At 48.9% G+C, this 15,414-nt stretch overlaps 1 protein-coding gene across 1 annotated transcript in view; it reads right to left on the bottom strand.

The window, feature by feature from the left end:
- Positions 1-15,414, bottom strand: part of LOC306649472 (transmembrane protein C16orf54) — a 56,515-nt gene that overhangs the window by 40,132 nt on the left and 969 nt on the right. The window lies entirely within an intron of this gene.

Here is a 15,414-nt window from a genome sequence, read left to right as displayed (position 1 = left end):
AGTGATGAGACCTGGGTTGAAGGTTAGAAGTAGAGCCCAAGTTACATAGAAGCCATTCCAGTAAACATAAGTTGTCCCCTTAGGTTCACATTTGTCTGTGGTAAGGCAGAGTATTGAGTGGGTGCCCAGGTGAGTATAGTGGAAGCACGTACAGGGTGTGGAAAGGGAGGTATGTATTGCATGACAACAAAGCATGGAAGATAGATAGGTAACAACATAAGCCCCTTTTCCCGTTGTCAGTTTGCTGTGGTTATAGTAACCTATAAAAGAAGGGTGGCAAAGCATAATCCAGGGGCATTAACAGCTCAAAATGAGGTGGGGCAGGAGGGTGTTCAGGCTACCAACAACAAAACTTCCTACTATGAGGAAATAGCAGGAGGCCAGCCACAATCTCTGGCCTATGCTCCAATCTTGGGAGTTGATCCAACAGCAAGGAATGTAGCAACAGTGCTTATTAGCAGGAGGAGACAGATGTGACAGAGGGAACAGGGAATCCTCAAGCTTCTGCTGTGCACTGACTGACCAGCCTCTGGTGTGGTCAGAGCAGGGCTGGAGTTCTTTCTAGTGGGCTGCTGAGTCATCCTCTGTATCCTTCATTTGATGGGGCTAGTTAGTTCCCAGGCTGTCCGCCAACTCTCAGGGTCCACTAGAGTTGCTGCTTTCTTTGTCTGAGAGTGAGGGTTCCAGGGAGTAAAATCTGCAACCTTAACCGAAGTAGGAGATGGGGACCAGTTGGCTAGAATGGCTCCTTTTTCCAATCTTTACCCAAATCATGTCACCTGGTTGGTGGGAATGAGCCCAGTTACTCATGGGGATGGGGGTCCTTTCCAAAACTTCTTGGAATATGTGGTGTAGGGTTTTTCTTAGGGCTTGAAGATGTTGAGACATTTTCAAGTCTCCAATCTGCCTGAGGTCTCCTCTAAGCCTGCTTATTATAGGAGTGGGTCTTACACAGAGAATCTCAAAGAGTGAGTAACCATTGGGTCTTGGGGTACAGCATGCTCTGAGTAAAGCCAATGGTAACATCTCTATCCTGGGGGACTGAGTTTCCTGGCAGAGTTTGACTAAAGTGGTTTTGAGGGTCCAATTCATGTGCTCTACTTTCCCTGAGTTCTGAGGCCTATATGCCATATGGAGTTTCCATTTTATTTTTAAGATCTGAGCCAGGCCCTGGACTATTTCTGCAATGAAGGCTGGTCCACTGTCTGACCCAAAAGAAAGGGGAAGCCCATATCTGAGGATAACTTCTCTGGAGAAGGCCTTTACCACTTCTCCTGCCTTTTTTGTGCTTCAACCCACCCTCAGTAAGTGCAGACAAGGACGAGGAGGTATCAGTATTCCCAACAGTGCTTGACCTGTGTGAAATCCACTACCATGTCCTTGAAAGGCATGGTGCCTGTTGTTTGTACCCTGGGACTTGATTTAGGTCCTTGACTTGCATTTTTGTGTGTGCATGTACTGCACCTGGCACATGTTTGGGTGCACAGGGTGAGAACTTGGGGATGAAATAGTACTAGCTCATCAGTTTTTCTGGGGCTGTTTTCCCCAAGTGAGTTAGTGATGATATCGTTTTACCAAGGGGGCTGCTACAGCACTGGGGACAGAGTCTCTGGTCAGGCAGCTACCACCAGTCCCCTCCTTCCTTTATTCCTTTCTCGGTCTTTGCCCCTTGTTTCTCTTCCTTGGAGTAACTGGGGTAGGAGGCAGCTCTGGGGCCAGCAAGAGCTTGGCGGTTCTTTCCAGACCCCTGAGGGAACTTAGTTTCTCTGCAGCTCCTTTGCTGCCTGGTCAGTCAGGCGATTTCCCTGCTGACATGGTCTGAGCCCTTCTGGTGGCCCCTGCACTGGGTGACTGGGACAGCTCCCAGACTGCATCCAACAGTTGGAGGATTTCTTCCTTGTTCTTAATCTCTTTTCCTCCTGATGTCAGTAGCCTTCTTTCCTTATAGATCACCCCATTCACCTATTGGGCGGCAAAGGTACATTGTTTCCATTTTGTATATCATAATGCCTGGGCCAATGTCCAAAGTTCAGTTGACTGTGCAGACCCATCCTTGCACCATGGCTTTAGCTTGTATGATGTCATCAGCAGTAGTGACTGCAAACCCAGCTTTCCATTGTCTTCTCTGTACAAAGCTGCTTCCATCTGTAAAACATTCAAGTTCTGGATCTCAGAGGGGGACATCCGTTAAGTCTGGTCTGCCAGAGTCAACTTCATCCATCACTTCCTCCAAGTCATGATCTGGAAGCCCTTTCTCTGTTGGTGGGAAAGTAGCAGTGTGGTGGCAAAACCAGACCTGGTTGTGAAACAAAATTACAAAAATGATATGGTAAGAAACCAAAGCCTTGGGAAGAGGTCAATTCCACTCCCCTCATCCTTTCTCCAGGAAACCTAATTAACCATGGGCCCCTACTTTTAGATTATAAATAACTGCTCTAGGAGTCTGACTACTCCCTCTTGAAGTGTAACAGATAACTGTGAAAAGAGCCATTTCTTCTTATCTGTTTCTGTGAGCATGCTTTATGTCAGAGACCCTGCACAAGGCCTTCAGCTGCACAGATTAGGAATCTTTTTTTAAAAAGAGAAAAAAGCCCCAATGACTGGATGGGACTAAGATGACATCACATAACCTACAACTATTGTGAGAAACTATGGATCAGGAATCAGAATTTGGAGTTTTTGTTTTTCTCTGGACCAGCTGGTGTAAAAGAAATTTTGGAGTTCTCCTCTCTGAGTGCTGTTTGCTGCTTCTCAACATCTGTTTCCTGCAACAGCAGGGTTTACATTTCACATTTTACATTTTGAGCCTGACTCACAGGTTTTCACATATTAATCCTTGATAATGAGCCATCCTGAAACTGTTAAGCCATTTGTGTCCTTGCCCATTCATTAGGGCCATGACTACATGGGGAAACTTAACATTAATCCTATCCCAGGGTGTGCTTGTTGGCTTCCTTGATGAAGGTTACCATGGTAGCCAAGTCCTGAAGACATGACAGCCTCCCTGAAGCCACTGGGTCCAAGTGTTCCAGTACATCGATGACTTTCTCCTGGCAAGCCCCAACCAGGAGAAATGCTGGGAAGGAACAAAGGCATTGTAAGCCCAACTCTCTGAGGCAGGCTACAGAACTTCCGGAAAAAGGCCCAGTCTGCTAGCAAGAGGTTCGCTGCTACTGACCCATTTGGGTAAGGACTCCCAGGGCTGTGTGGTTCTTTTCATGGATCAAGAAGTTGACAGCTAGTTGCAGGGGCGCTGGTTAACAGTCTCTTTATCTCCTGGAAAGTCTTTTCTTGGTTCTGTCCCCAGTTCAGAGGGTCCTTTCCAGACCTGCTGTGACTTCATAGAGTGATTTGGACAGGCTTGAATATCCAGGTATCCAGATGCAGCAGAACCCTGCTGCTCCAAAGAATTCTTGGACATCCTTTTTGATCCTTTGTGGAATGGAGCAGAAGGCCTGTTTTCTCTCTGGACCTAGGATGTGCTGTCTTTCTGAAATGATGAGCCCAAAGTATTGGACCTCTTGCTGGCAGACTGGGCCTTTATCCAGAAGCTCTGTAGCCTGCCTCAGAGAGTTGGGCTAACAATGTGTTTGTTCCTTCCCAGCATTTCTCCTGGTTGGGGCTTGCCAGGAGAAGGTCATTGACATACTGGAACAAGGTACAGCCTGGGTTTTCTTTCAAGAAATTTGACAGGTCTGCTGCTAGGGCTTCTCTGAACAGGGTGGGCAAATTTTTGAATCCCTGAGGCAGTCTATTCTGGGTCATTTGTTTTTTTCTCCCCATGTGGGGGTATTCCCATTCAAAGGTGAATAGAGGCTGGCTATCTGGGACCAGGCAGAGGCAGAAGGAAGCGTCTTTTAGGTCCAGACAGGTGAACCAGTTTGCTTATGGTAGCAAGAGGCTCAGGACAGTATAGGGGTTGGGAACCACTGGATGCAGCACGATAAGAGCATTGTTGACTGCCCGCAGGTCCTAGACAGGTCAGTAGTCATTTCCTCCTGCCTTCTTGATGGGCAGCAGTGGGGTGTACCACTTTGATTGGCATTCAACCAGTATTCCTGCATCCTTAAGCCACTGCAGGTGGGCCTGAATCCCCAGACACGCTTCCCATGGCACTGGATATTGTCTCTGCCTAACAGGGAGAGCCCTGGGTTTGAGATCTACCATTATGGGTGCATGGTTGTAAGTCAAGCTGGGGGCCCTTTCTTAGCCCAGACATCAGAAAACTTCTCCAACAGGCAAGTGGGCTTCATCAGGCCCCCCTCTCCTAGTGGTAAAGCTGCCATTCATCTTCTATAGGTACAGTCACTTCCATGATAAGGGGCCATTGGTTTTGCAATGTAAGGCTTGTGGGTCCTCCCTGGGAGAAGGTGATATGGGCTCTGGGCTTTGTTATTAAGTCTCTTCTCAGCAGGAGAATTGGGCATTCTGGTAGGTATAAGAATTTGTGAGTTACCATGTGTCCAGGATCCACAGAACTGCAGTTTGGGTGCCAGTGGTGCTGACTATTGTAGCCCCGTGCTCAATGACTGGGGTTCTGTGCTCTAATGACCATGGAGTGTTCAGTACCTGTATCAACCATGAAAATCATTGATTGGGCCCCCACTTTCATTTTGACCATGGGTTCTCAGGGGCCCAGTAGTAAGGAAACTGGTTGCCCCTAATCTGATTTGATTCTGGTCAGACCAATGAGGTTCTGGGTTTTTGGTTTGGGTTACCATTTTGTCTTCTTCCCTGAAGCAGTCTTGTTAGGTCCTTGTGTTGGTCCCTTAAGGTGAGGACAATCATTCTTTTAGTAGCCAGTCTCCTTGCAATAGGTGCATTGGTTTTCTCAGAGGGGGCTCTTCTATTGGGTCCCCCCTTTCATGGTGCGGTTGACTGCCCAGTCAGGTCCAGTTTCCCCAGTGCTGTAGTCAACAAAGACACTTTGATTTTCATTCTCTTCTTGGCTTCCCATTTGACCTCATGGCCTCAGTTCACAAAGACCTTGTTTGCCACTTCCATCAGCTGGGTGGTATTCATTCCAGTGAAGTTCTCAAGTTTCTGGATTTTCTGTGAATGTCAGTGTATGGTTGGACCACAAACATTGTGTTGACCATTCACTGGTTTTCTGGTGCTTCTGGGTCAAAGGCAGTGTACAATAGGAAGGCCTCACACAGTCTCTCATAGAAGGTAATTGGTGACTCCCTTGGTTTCTGGATAACTGCTGTGGTTTTGGACATGTAAGTTGGTTTCTTAGCTCCTGCCAAGCCCCTAGGAGGGCAGTCCAGTATTGGCTGCGGGTTCCTTGTCCATCTGCTGTTTTGAAGTCTCAGGAGGGCCAAGTATCAGGGATGTCTCTGTTGCCCAAGCTTTTGCATCTTGGGTTCCTGCTGGGGCTTAACCTTGAAGCCAACAGTCAGCCTCCATCAAGATTCCTTGTTGTTCATCCATGTTGAAAAATGTCAGGAGGATCTGGTAGCAAGCACCCCAAGTAGGTTAGTGGTTCTGAAATATGGACTCTAGGAAGTTGATTATGGTCTGGGACTTCTCTGAATAGGGTGATGTGTGGTTTCTCCAGCTTAGGAGATCTGTGGTACTAAAAGGCTGGTAATAAAGGATAGAGTGCCCAGGCTGGGCCATGCTGTCAGCATTGATCTGGAGTGGCATCTGGAGGGTCACAGTCAGAAGGGCTGGTGCTTGGGATAAACAAAGCAATCATCTCATGGGCTGTGGAACTGGGCTACAGGCCAGGGGAAGGCTTAAGATGCTGTCTGGACTGGGAAGCTGCTAAAAAGGTTGAGGGGGGACTCACTGAAGGCAGCAGGATGTCTGGGAGATGCAGCATTAGTTGCCTCGGTGGTGTCAGCATGCTAGGAATGTATGGTGGGGGCACAGATGGCTCATTCTCTGGCTCCCCTTGGACAAGTTTGGTCAGCTCATGGTCTTTGGGTTTCTTTACCTAGGCCACAAAAACTGCTTGTCCCGTTTTTTTTTTTTTTTTTTTTTTTTTGACACAGAATCAGACTCAAGGAGGCAGGGTCTGGCTATCTGAAGCCAGGAGTTAATATAAGGGGAACTGATCTGGGTGTCTGGGGGTCCCTATTACACTTGATAGACAGCCCTAACAGTAAGTCTTCAGAGGGCCACTTCAATTTGCATAGTGTATGCAATTTTCCTGGAGACATTTTGATCCCAGAGTCTCCTGAGAATCTCTTCTTGAAATTTTTAAGCATACAGTCTTCAGTTTCAAAGAATTTCTACCCATGATCATCAGGAGTGCTATTTCCCACCCTATGTGTTTCCCCTTCTGCATCAGTGGTGCAAAGACAGACAAGGGTGGGTGACCCTTCAAGAGAAGAAACCAATCAGATATCTGCCTCGCTGCCTTCAGAAGGAACCTAGGTAGCCTTAGTATCAATGGCAAGGTATCATGACTCTGGATTGGGTTGCCTGGATGCCACCCTAAGCTGTATGAGGGCCACCACAGAATCATAGGACAGACCCACTCAGACTCCATAGCTTTCCGCCATGAAGCCTCAAACTCAAATCTAAGACAACAGCAAATCAGGTCACTCATTTACATGCACATTTACAGATCAGAGGTTATTGCATTTCCTCCCAGCTTTGGGAGCTGGGACCTGTAGAGTTCCTTTCGGAGACTCCTAGGAGATGATCAAGCTTCCCTTCCACTCGGTGGGATGGTACCTCACTGGGGACTGACTTTTCCTGGGACTTACTGAGTCTGGGTGAGTTGCCAAGTGAGTTGGTCCATTTCTCCTTGCAGTCTGGTTGGGGCAAGGCTGCCTGGAGGGTTAGAACTCCAAGGTGAAGGAGGATCCAAAATCCTACGGGTACAATGCAGCCTCATGGGTCCCTTCCTACTCTGGTGCAGTCCAGCCACTGGCTGGTGGCTCAAGGGGCCAGAACGTTGGAATCTCCCTGGGGCCTCCAGAAATGTGGAAAAAGACTGACAAGAAACCAAGAGAAGGGCTGGGGTATAGCTCAGTTGGTAGAGTGCTTGCCTCACAAACACACGGCACTGGGTTCAATCCCCAGCACCACAAAAAAAAAAAAAAAAAAAAAACAAGTGACACTCAAATCAGAAGAATTTGGGTTTATTTATGCTGGCAGACATGAGGAGCACACACTGGAAAATTCTGAAACCCAAGCAGTGGAGTTACAATGCAGTGCAGGAGATCAGGTTACAAGAGATAAGGTAGTGCAGGAGATCAGGTTAGAGTGGCACTGGCTACTAATAGGTGGATACAAAATTGGTAAAGCAGCTAGGACAAGGCGGGAAGCTTGTGGCAAAGCCTGGTTTCAGAAGCTGAAATGGCTGTTATCTCTGTGTGGTGACTTCCACTTTGGCTCTGGGCACATTTCTGGTTTAACTGATAACGTCTGCTCTCCTGTGGTCTACTGGGTCTGTTCTGGGTAATTTTCCTGTTCACTAGAATTGCAAGATCTCTAAACTGTATTTTTGATAGGATGATCATCCTAAGCTAAGCTTCCAGAAGAGATGGAAAACTACTTAAGGCTGATGAACCCCTAAGAATACATTTTGTGGGTGCCAAGTAGAGCTTTAAAGCTCACTTCGATGTGCCACCTTGAAAAGAAAGGAACATTGAGTCAGTCTCCTCAGCTCAGACATGCGACACAAGGAGACATATAGTGGCCTTGGTGAACGAAGCACACGGAGCCACTGTCCAAACAAATCACCGGAGAAGTTGCTTTATTCTGAAAATACATGCTCTTTTATAGGGCTGGGAAGAGCTAATAGTTCAGGGAAAGAGGCAGGGTGGCAGTTGATTGGACAGGACCCTATTGCTGAGGTCCCTGAACGGGGTGGCAAGAGCTGATATGCTGCAGGTTTGCCCCGAGGGGAAGAAGTTATGAGGAGTAAAATCAGGAAGAGAAGCTCGGCCAGAGCCATGTTGGCACCTGGGGTGGGGGTGACTTTATATTCCTCCCTTTCTTGTTTTATATTGGAAAGGGGCGTCGTTCAGTCCGGCTACTTCCTGCTGGATGGGGGCGGAGTCAGGGACGGGGTGCAGGAATCGGGAGGAACCTGGTCAAGAAGCCCCATAACAAGGCCAAAAAAGGGAAGATCTGTTGGGGACTAAAGTCACAAAACGTTCCCTGTAGCCAGAGGTCCTGCATCGCTTCATTCCATTCCTCTAGGTGGTGGACAGGTGGAATAAGCCAGGCGTCCTGATGGAGGGCCACTAGGAAGGAGGTCCATAGGTTGGTTACAGCTCCCTCAACAGGTAGTGAGGTGTCCCTGAGAGGAGGCGCTGGGCTCACCTGTTGCCAGTAGCTGATAATTCCTGAGGAGAAGCTGGTTAAAAGCCTGGTTAGAGATTTTACCCACTTGGTTCTGAAGGAACTTAATGATACAGGGTATAAAGAGACAGGTGAGAAAAACGATGGATAATGGTCCTAGAATGGGCCATCCATGTTGGAAGGGGAGACTGGAACCACAAGGAGAATGGGGAATGGAGGGGGGGGTCTTTGTAGGTCTGCTGCCAAATTACGTAATTTGACAATATTTTGTTCCACTAGGCCGGATTCATTAATATAATAGCAACATTCTTCCTGAAGGAATACACAGGTTCCCCCTTTTTTGGCTGTAAGGAGGTCCAGAGCCTGGTGATTCTGGAGAGTCACCTGGGCCAAGGAGGTTACCTGCTTTTGCAGAGAGGAAAGGGAGGAGGCAGTAGAGGAGAGAGCGCTCTCCAGCCGGGTGTTGATATCCTCAACGGCCCATAAGGAGTGGGCCAGAGCACCTCCTGATAGACCCGTCCCAGCAAGAGAAGTGGTCAATGAAACACCAACCAGCATGGGTAGGAAAGCTGCGCGCTTAGCACGTGAGGGTGGAGACATAAGGAACCGAAGTTCCGAGCTGCTGTAAAGGGTTAACTGTGGAACAATTGTAACAAGGACACAAGGGGAGGTTAAGTTCTTAAAGAGGACATTTGTGAGGCTTCCGTTACACCAAAAGAAATGTATGGGTTGGGCATAAGTAGCATTGTTAGAAGTGATGTTAATGGCACAGGCCATGGAAGGAGCAGCTTGGGTTTGGGTTCCGTAGATGCAGGTTCCGGGAGGTGAGTGGGAGGAGATGTCCTCAGGTTCCCACAAGGGGATGTGAGAAAAATGTTTTATGGAAGACTCCTGAGAAGGGAATGTGTAGCTCATAGCATTTAGGGGAACTGCAGCTAGCAGAGGTCAGTTTAGAGAAGTGCAAAGAAAACAATCGGCAGGGCTAATAGTTGGAAAGGTGTTATTGAGGAGGCCAATGGTGTCCTTAGTATCTGAAGCCAGGAGTAAAATGAGCCGGAAGAGGAGGAATTTTGTAAGGCCTGCATGATGATTTTTTTTCTGAATGCTTGATGTCAGAGGATACCTAAGACACCTGGGTGCCTATGGAGACATATTCCCGAGAAATGTGGAGGGATCCACAGGGAGTGCGAGAATATCCATTACAGTAAACGGAAGCAGTTACTCCCGAAGCCCACCGAGGATCCCATGAGCCTTTGATGGTGAGATTGTAGGTGTGGGCATTGCTAACGTAGGAAAAGATGCCTATGTTCAGCTGTCCCAAAAAGGCATCATGAACCCTGCAAGACCAATATGGGCAGCCTCCGTAGGTGTCAGGCCACCATTTGCAGTAATCTCGGGTTTGATCGTATAAAAAGCAAAGGTAGGGGCGGGTAGCCTGTTGAAATAGCTTGGTGGTCAGGGGAATTGAGATATGAATAACGCCAGAGCAACCCATCAGGGGACAGTCGGCTGTTGCTGCCAGAGAGGTGGTCTTGGTGTTCTTTTCTGTGTATGTTTGCCTCACCTTAAATCTCCACACAAAAGGTGTGGAAGTTATTAAGAGGGGCATAAGGAGAAGGGGTAGGAGGATAGGGGTTAGGGCTGGACTAACATGGATCATGTTCAGGAACTGGCTCAAGAAGGGAGACGTGGGAAAAATTAAGCTTTAAGGGGTTATGAGGAGAGGGAGAGCAAGAATATTTTGTTTGAGGTCCGCAGGAAGGTGTCGCCGAAGACTCCAGGTGAGTTCTTCAGGGCCCAGGGAACTGGAGACTGGCTTTAGCCTGGAAATATGAATCCATGGAGTAAGCCGATTGTTAGGGAGGGTCAGCTTGGCAACTGTTGGAGTACACAAGATCACCGAAGTTGGCCCCTCCCATTTTGGTTTGAGGGGGTCTCTCTCTCCCAGGGGACAATAGTACACAAACTGACCAGGTGTTAGAGGGAGGGAGTTCTGGGAGACGTCGGGGTCAGGGAGAAGCCAGTCTTGGTGTTTCCATAATTTAGTTTGGAGGTGGAAGAGAAGGGGTAGGGCATAGTTCTCGGGAAGGGGCCAGGCTTTTGGTGAGATGCCAAGGGGAAGAAGAGGGCGGCCGTACATAATCTCAAAGAGGGAAAGGAGTGAGGGTTTCTTTGGCAGAGCCCGCAGGCGGAGAAGGGCCAGAGGAAGTAGCTTCACCCAATCCATACTTAATTCCATGGTGAGCTTTGTAAGGATATCTTTGAGAGTTTGGTTTGTTCTTTCAACTTTCCCTGATGCTTGCGGGCAATAAGAACAATGGAAATGCCAAGGAAAGGACAGAGCCTGAGTGAGAGACTGGGTGTTCTGTGAGGTGAACTCCGGGCCTCTGTCGGACTGGATCAAGGTGGGCATTCCAAATCGAGGAATGATTTGAGTCATCAGAGTGGAGGCTACTGTAGAGGCTCTTTTGTTGGATGGAGGAAAGGCCTTGACCCAGCCAGAGAAGGTGTCTACTAGGACCAGCAGATATTTTATGTGTTTAACCCTGGGCATGTTGGTAAAGTCAATCTGCCAGTCTGCCACAGGGGTGTGCCCGCGGGCTTGGTGAGAGGAAAAAGGTTTGGGCCGCAAGGGTGTGTTGGTGTTGGTTCGCTGGCAGATGCGATACGTTGAGGATATGTGTTGCAAAAGGGCTTTGTTGTCCGCAGAGAGGGAGAAGAAGGATTGGAGGAAGGTTGCCAGGCTTTGGGGGCTAGAGTGGAACAGGGAATGAAGGAAGTGGAAAAGGTGTTTATGGTCTTCCTCGTGCATATCGCCGGAGGGGGTGAGCATGAGCACAGTGGAGGGGTCCAGGGTTTTGAGGGCGGCTGCCCATGCTGCTTGGTCAGCCCTAGAGTTTCCGACTGTGATGGGAGAAGAGCCAGATTGATGTGCCTTGCAATGAGTGACTCCAAGCCTGGAGGGCACTGTGCAGCCCTGGGTAGGTGAGAAATAAGTTTGGAATTGGTAACAGAAGTGCCCTTGGATGTTAGTAGTCCTCTTTCCTTCCATATGGCAGCATGGGACAGCAAAGAGTGAAGAACATATTTAGAATCTGTGTAGAGGGATAGAGCTTTCCCTGCTCCAATCCACAGGCTTGAATAGCTGCCAGAAGTTCGGCCTGTTGGTTGTGTTTGATGGGAGAGAGTTGGCTTCTATTGTTGAATGGGAGACGACAGTGTATCTCGCTCTCCGTGTGCCATCGTGCATGAACGAACTACCATCCGTAAGCCAAATAAGGTAGGGATGTGGCAAAGGGCCTTTGGACATTGAAGTGGGACAGGGTAAAAAGGTTTCTAAGGTTTCTGTACAATTGTGTATGGGGAAATCAGCTGGGGGAGGGGAGGTTGGGAGCAGAGAGGCAGGGTTTAATGGAGGGCAAGGTTTAAAGGATACCACCGGATTCTGGAGAAAAGACACAAGTAAGGAAAGCACCCTAGAGGAGGGGAAGCGACTGGAGTCCCTTGTAGGTTAGCAGGTCCTTCAGGTGGTGTGGCGAAAGAATGGTAAGAGGGGATCCAAAGGTCAGCTTATGAGCTTCCTTCTGGAGGACCTGGCTGGCAGCTAGGGCTCGCAGGCAAGGTACCCACCCTCTAATGGTGGGATCTAGCTGTTTAGAAAGATAGGCTACTGGAGCAAAAGTGGGGCCGTACTCTTGTCCTAAGACCCCCAAACCTTGGCCTCCCTTTTCATGAACACACAAGAGAAATGGTTTGGATAAACTAGGCAAGTGAAGGGCCGGAGCTCAAAGGAGCACTTATTTGAGCGTCTGAAAAGGCCGTCCAGCAGTTGGCTCATTCTGGGGGCCCTTTGCCATATCATATAATGGTCTAGCTAGGAGGGAAAAATTTGGAATCCACGCCCTGAAGTATCCTGCCAGTCCTAAAAAAGATAAAATTTCGGCCTTGGTTTTTGGGGCAGGGAGAGAGTTAATGAGGTGTTTCCTGTCAGTGGTAATAGCCTTTTTTCCATGTGGAATGAGGAACCCAAGGTAGGTGACCGTGGGTGTGGAGATTTGTGCCTTTTGTGGGGAGGCCCAATACCCCTTTTGGGCTAGATGATTAAGTTGATTGTGTCAACGTTGGAGATTTCAGCCGAAGGGCTACAAAGGAGGAATTCATCTACATACTGAAGGAACGTGGAGGGGCAGGCTGAGTGGAAGCCTTCCAGGTCTGCTGCCAAAACCTGCCCAAAGATATGGGAACTATCCCTAAAACCCTGAGGAAGGACAGTGAGTTGTTGAGAATGTCTGGTCTTTGGGTCAGTCCAGGTGAATGCAAAATGTCTTGGGAATAGAGAAAAAGGCATCTTTTAAATCAATAACAGAAATGGGTAGAGGTGGCCAGGATCTGGGAAAGAAGAGTGTAACGGGTCAGGGACCAGGTGGTGGATAGTAATAACAGAGGAATTAATGAGGCGAAGGTCTTGTACCAACCGGTAGGTACCATTAGGTTTCTTAACCGCTAATATGGGGGTGTTATAGGGAGAATGTGTAGGTCGAAGGTATTTTTTAGTTATAAGATCATGTATAATAGGCTGGAGGCCAAGTAGGGCAACGGTGGACAAGGGATACTGGGACGGACTAGGAAACTGGTTGGGCTCTTTAAGGTGAATGAGGACAGGAGGGCAACCGACCATGGAGGGGCTTTGGGTGTCCCATATGATAGGATTGACGAGGTGGGTTGGGACAGGAAAGTGGGTGCGCGGATGGCCCTCTAGTGGCCCGGCACAGTTAGAGCAAAAGGGAATTGTGGGATTGTCTGTCAGGAGTGCCATTAGGAAGTGTGGAGTGGGGGAAGATGGTGGCTGTATTGAGATGGTGGTTTTGAGGATTGAGATATTCCTACCAAGAAGTGGCACTGGACACTGGGGCATGACAAGGAAGGAATGTGAGAATGGGAAATTTTCTATGGTACATGTAAGGGGAGGGGTCTCTAGTGGAAGTATAGATTTCCCTCCTACACTGACAATAGGAGAGGATGATGGCATTGTGGGTCCCCAAAACTCCCTCAAGACCAAAAATGTGGCTCCAATATCTAAGAGTAAGTTAATATGGCACCCATCCACACAAATCTCCACCCTGAGTTCCTGCCTGTCAACAGTGATGGCAGGGGAGGAGGACCCAAGGCCCCGTCAATCATTGTGTGCCAGGCCCAGGAGGTCAATGTTAGGGTTCCTGGCCACAGGTCCCCTTTGGGAGGTGGGACAGTCTGATCCCCAGTGACCCATTTGTTGGCATTTCAGGCAAGGGGTAATAGGGGTCCTTGGGGTGGGACATGTTTTCGCCCAGTGGCCTTCTTTTCCACATTTGAAGCAGGCACCTCGAGGATTTTTACTTTGTGGAAGATGTTGGCGCTGAGTTTGGGGGGGTCCCTTGAAAGACCTGAGCGAGCATCTGAAACTTACTATGCTCTGCCTTTTCATATCTCTGGTATTTGCGGTGTTCAGCTTCCTCATCATGGTTTTGGAAGACCTTGAAAACCATAGCCAGAATTTCGAACTGAGGTGTTGCAGGCCCTTGTTCAAGTTTTTTTAATTTAGCCTTAATGTCAGGGTAACTTTGAGATAGAAAATAAGTCATAAGGACGTATCTACCATCGGGGGTCTTAGGATCTAAGTTGGTATATTGTTGGAGAGCCTTAGTGAGATGATCTTTTCATCTTTTTTCTGCATTATTTCCTGGATTTTTTGGAAATTAACTGCCTTACGGGTGGCCTTCTTAAGGCCAGCAACTATGCAGGCAGCAAACTGATTTCTCAGCTGCACTCCAGCTGCGGTGTTATAGTCCCACTCTGGGTCCTGTTCAGGAACCGCATGGGGGCCGGTGGGATGGTTAGGATTAACATGATGGGTGTCATCTGCATGGGTGTGGGCTAATTCCCATACCTGCCTACGTTCTTCAGGAAGAAGGGTATTGGCTAGAAGCATGTAGATTCATGGTGGGTGAGACTGTAAGCCTGGAGACCCACTGGAATTCCCGAATATACTTAGTGGGATCAGTCATGAAAGAGCCCAATCTCTTCTCAAACTGGGTGAGATGAGTCATGGAAAATGGAACATGAACCCAAATAACCCCTTCGAGTCCAGCGACCTCTCGAAGGGGTGCCAGGACATGGGAATGGGTGATTTGGGAGCACAACTTAGTGGCTGGAAGGCTGAAGGAGTTAGGAGGCGGGGAGAGTGATGGTGAAGAGGACTCAGGAGAGGATGAAGGAAAGGTAGGGACAGAGGTAGGTGGGCAGTAGGGGGGTGGTTCGCCTGCGGATAGAAAGATAAGGTGGCAGGCTCGGCAGTAGGGGAGGGTTTGCAGGCGAGCAGAACCTGATGAGGGCTGCAGGAAGAACAGAGATTGGGGTGAGAACGGAGGAGGGTAAAGGCTTCAACATAGGGGATCTCCTTCCACTTTTTCGAGCGCTGGCAGTAATTGAAAAGATCCTGGAGAATTTGGGGGTCAAAGGAGCCTTCGGGAGGCCACCGCCTAAGATTGTCTAATCGGTACGAAGGCCAATCTTGGGTGCAGAATTTAATGAGGTTTTAGGTTTAATATCTGGAGTGAGTGAGAGACCAGCCAAGTTGGAGAGTCGGCATTTTAAGGGGGAGTCGTTTGGGAGGGAAGAAGAGACCCCCATTGTTTACAGAGGAGAGGAAGTGAGGGAGATGAGAGGCAAAGAAGCGGGGGAGGGAGGGAGAGAGAGAGCGATCTCCGGACTGGGGGAAGTGAATGGCCACTCGTTCAGGCATCCCCAACTGAGCGAAACCATTCACGGGACTCGATAGAGTCCGTGGCAAGGGAAAAGTGAGGCCATCACCCGAGATTTTCCCTGCCAGGGTGAAATGCCGAGGTCACAGAGTACCTAGCGCGCGAGGCTTTTAGTTGGCGTGCAAGAGGAGAGAAGAGAGAAAGATGGAGATAAGAGAGAAGAGGAAGGGGTGTGTTATTCCCTCCCGACAGACTGAGGCGAGAAAGAGGCACCTAAGAGTCCATGTGGTCGTGAAGGCCGAGGTGGGGTGTGGTCTCCCCGTATAACCAGACGTCGGGTTTGCCTGACGATCACGGCCAAAGTCCAGCGGTAGTCTGATTAAGGGCGGTCGCCTCTCAAAGGGTGACT

The sequence above is a fragment of the Sciurus vulgaris genome (genome assembly GCF_902686455.1).
Source record: "Sciurus vulgaris genome assembly, chromosome: 18".
Classification (NCBI taxonomy): domain Eukaryota; kingdom Metazoa; phylum Chordata; class Mammalia; order Rodentia; family Sciuridae; genus Sciurus; species Sciurus vulgaris.
Note: the sequence above shows the minus strand (reverse complement) of the source record. Positions and strands in the feature narration are given on the sequence as shown.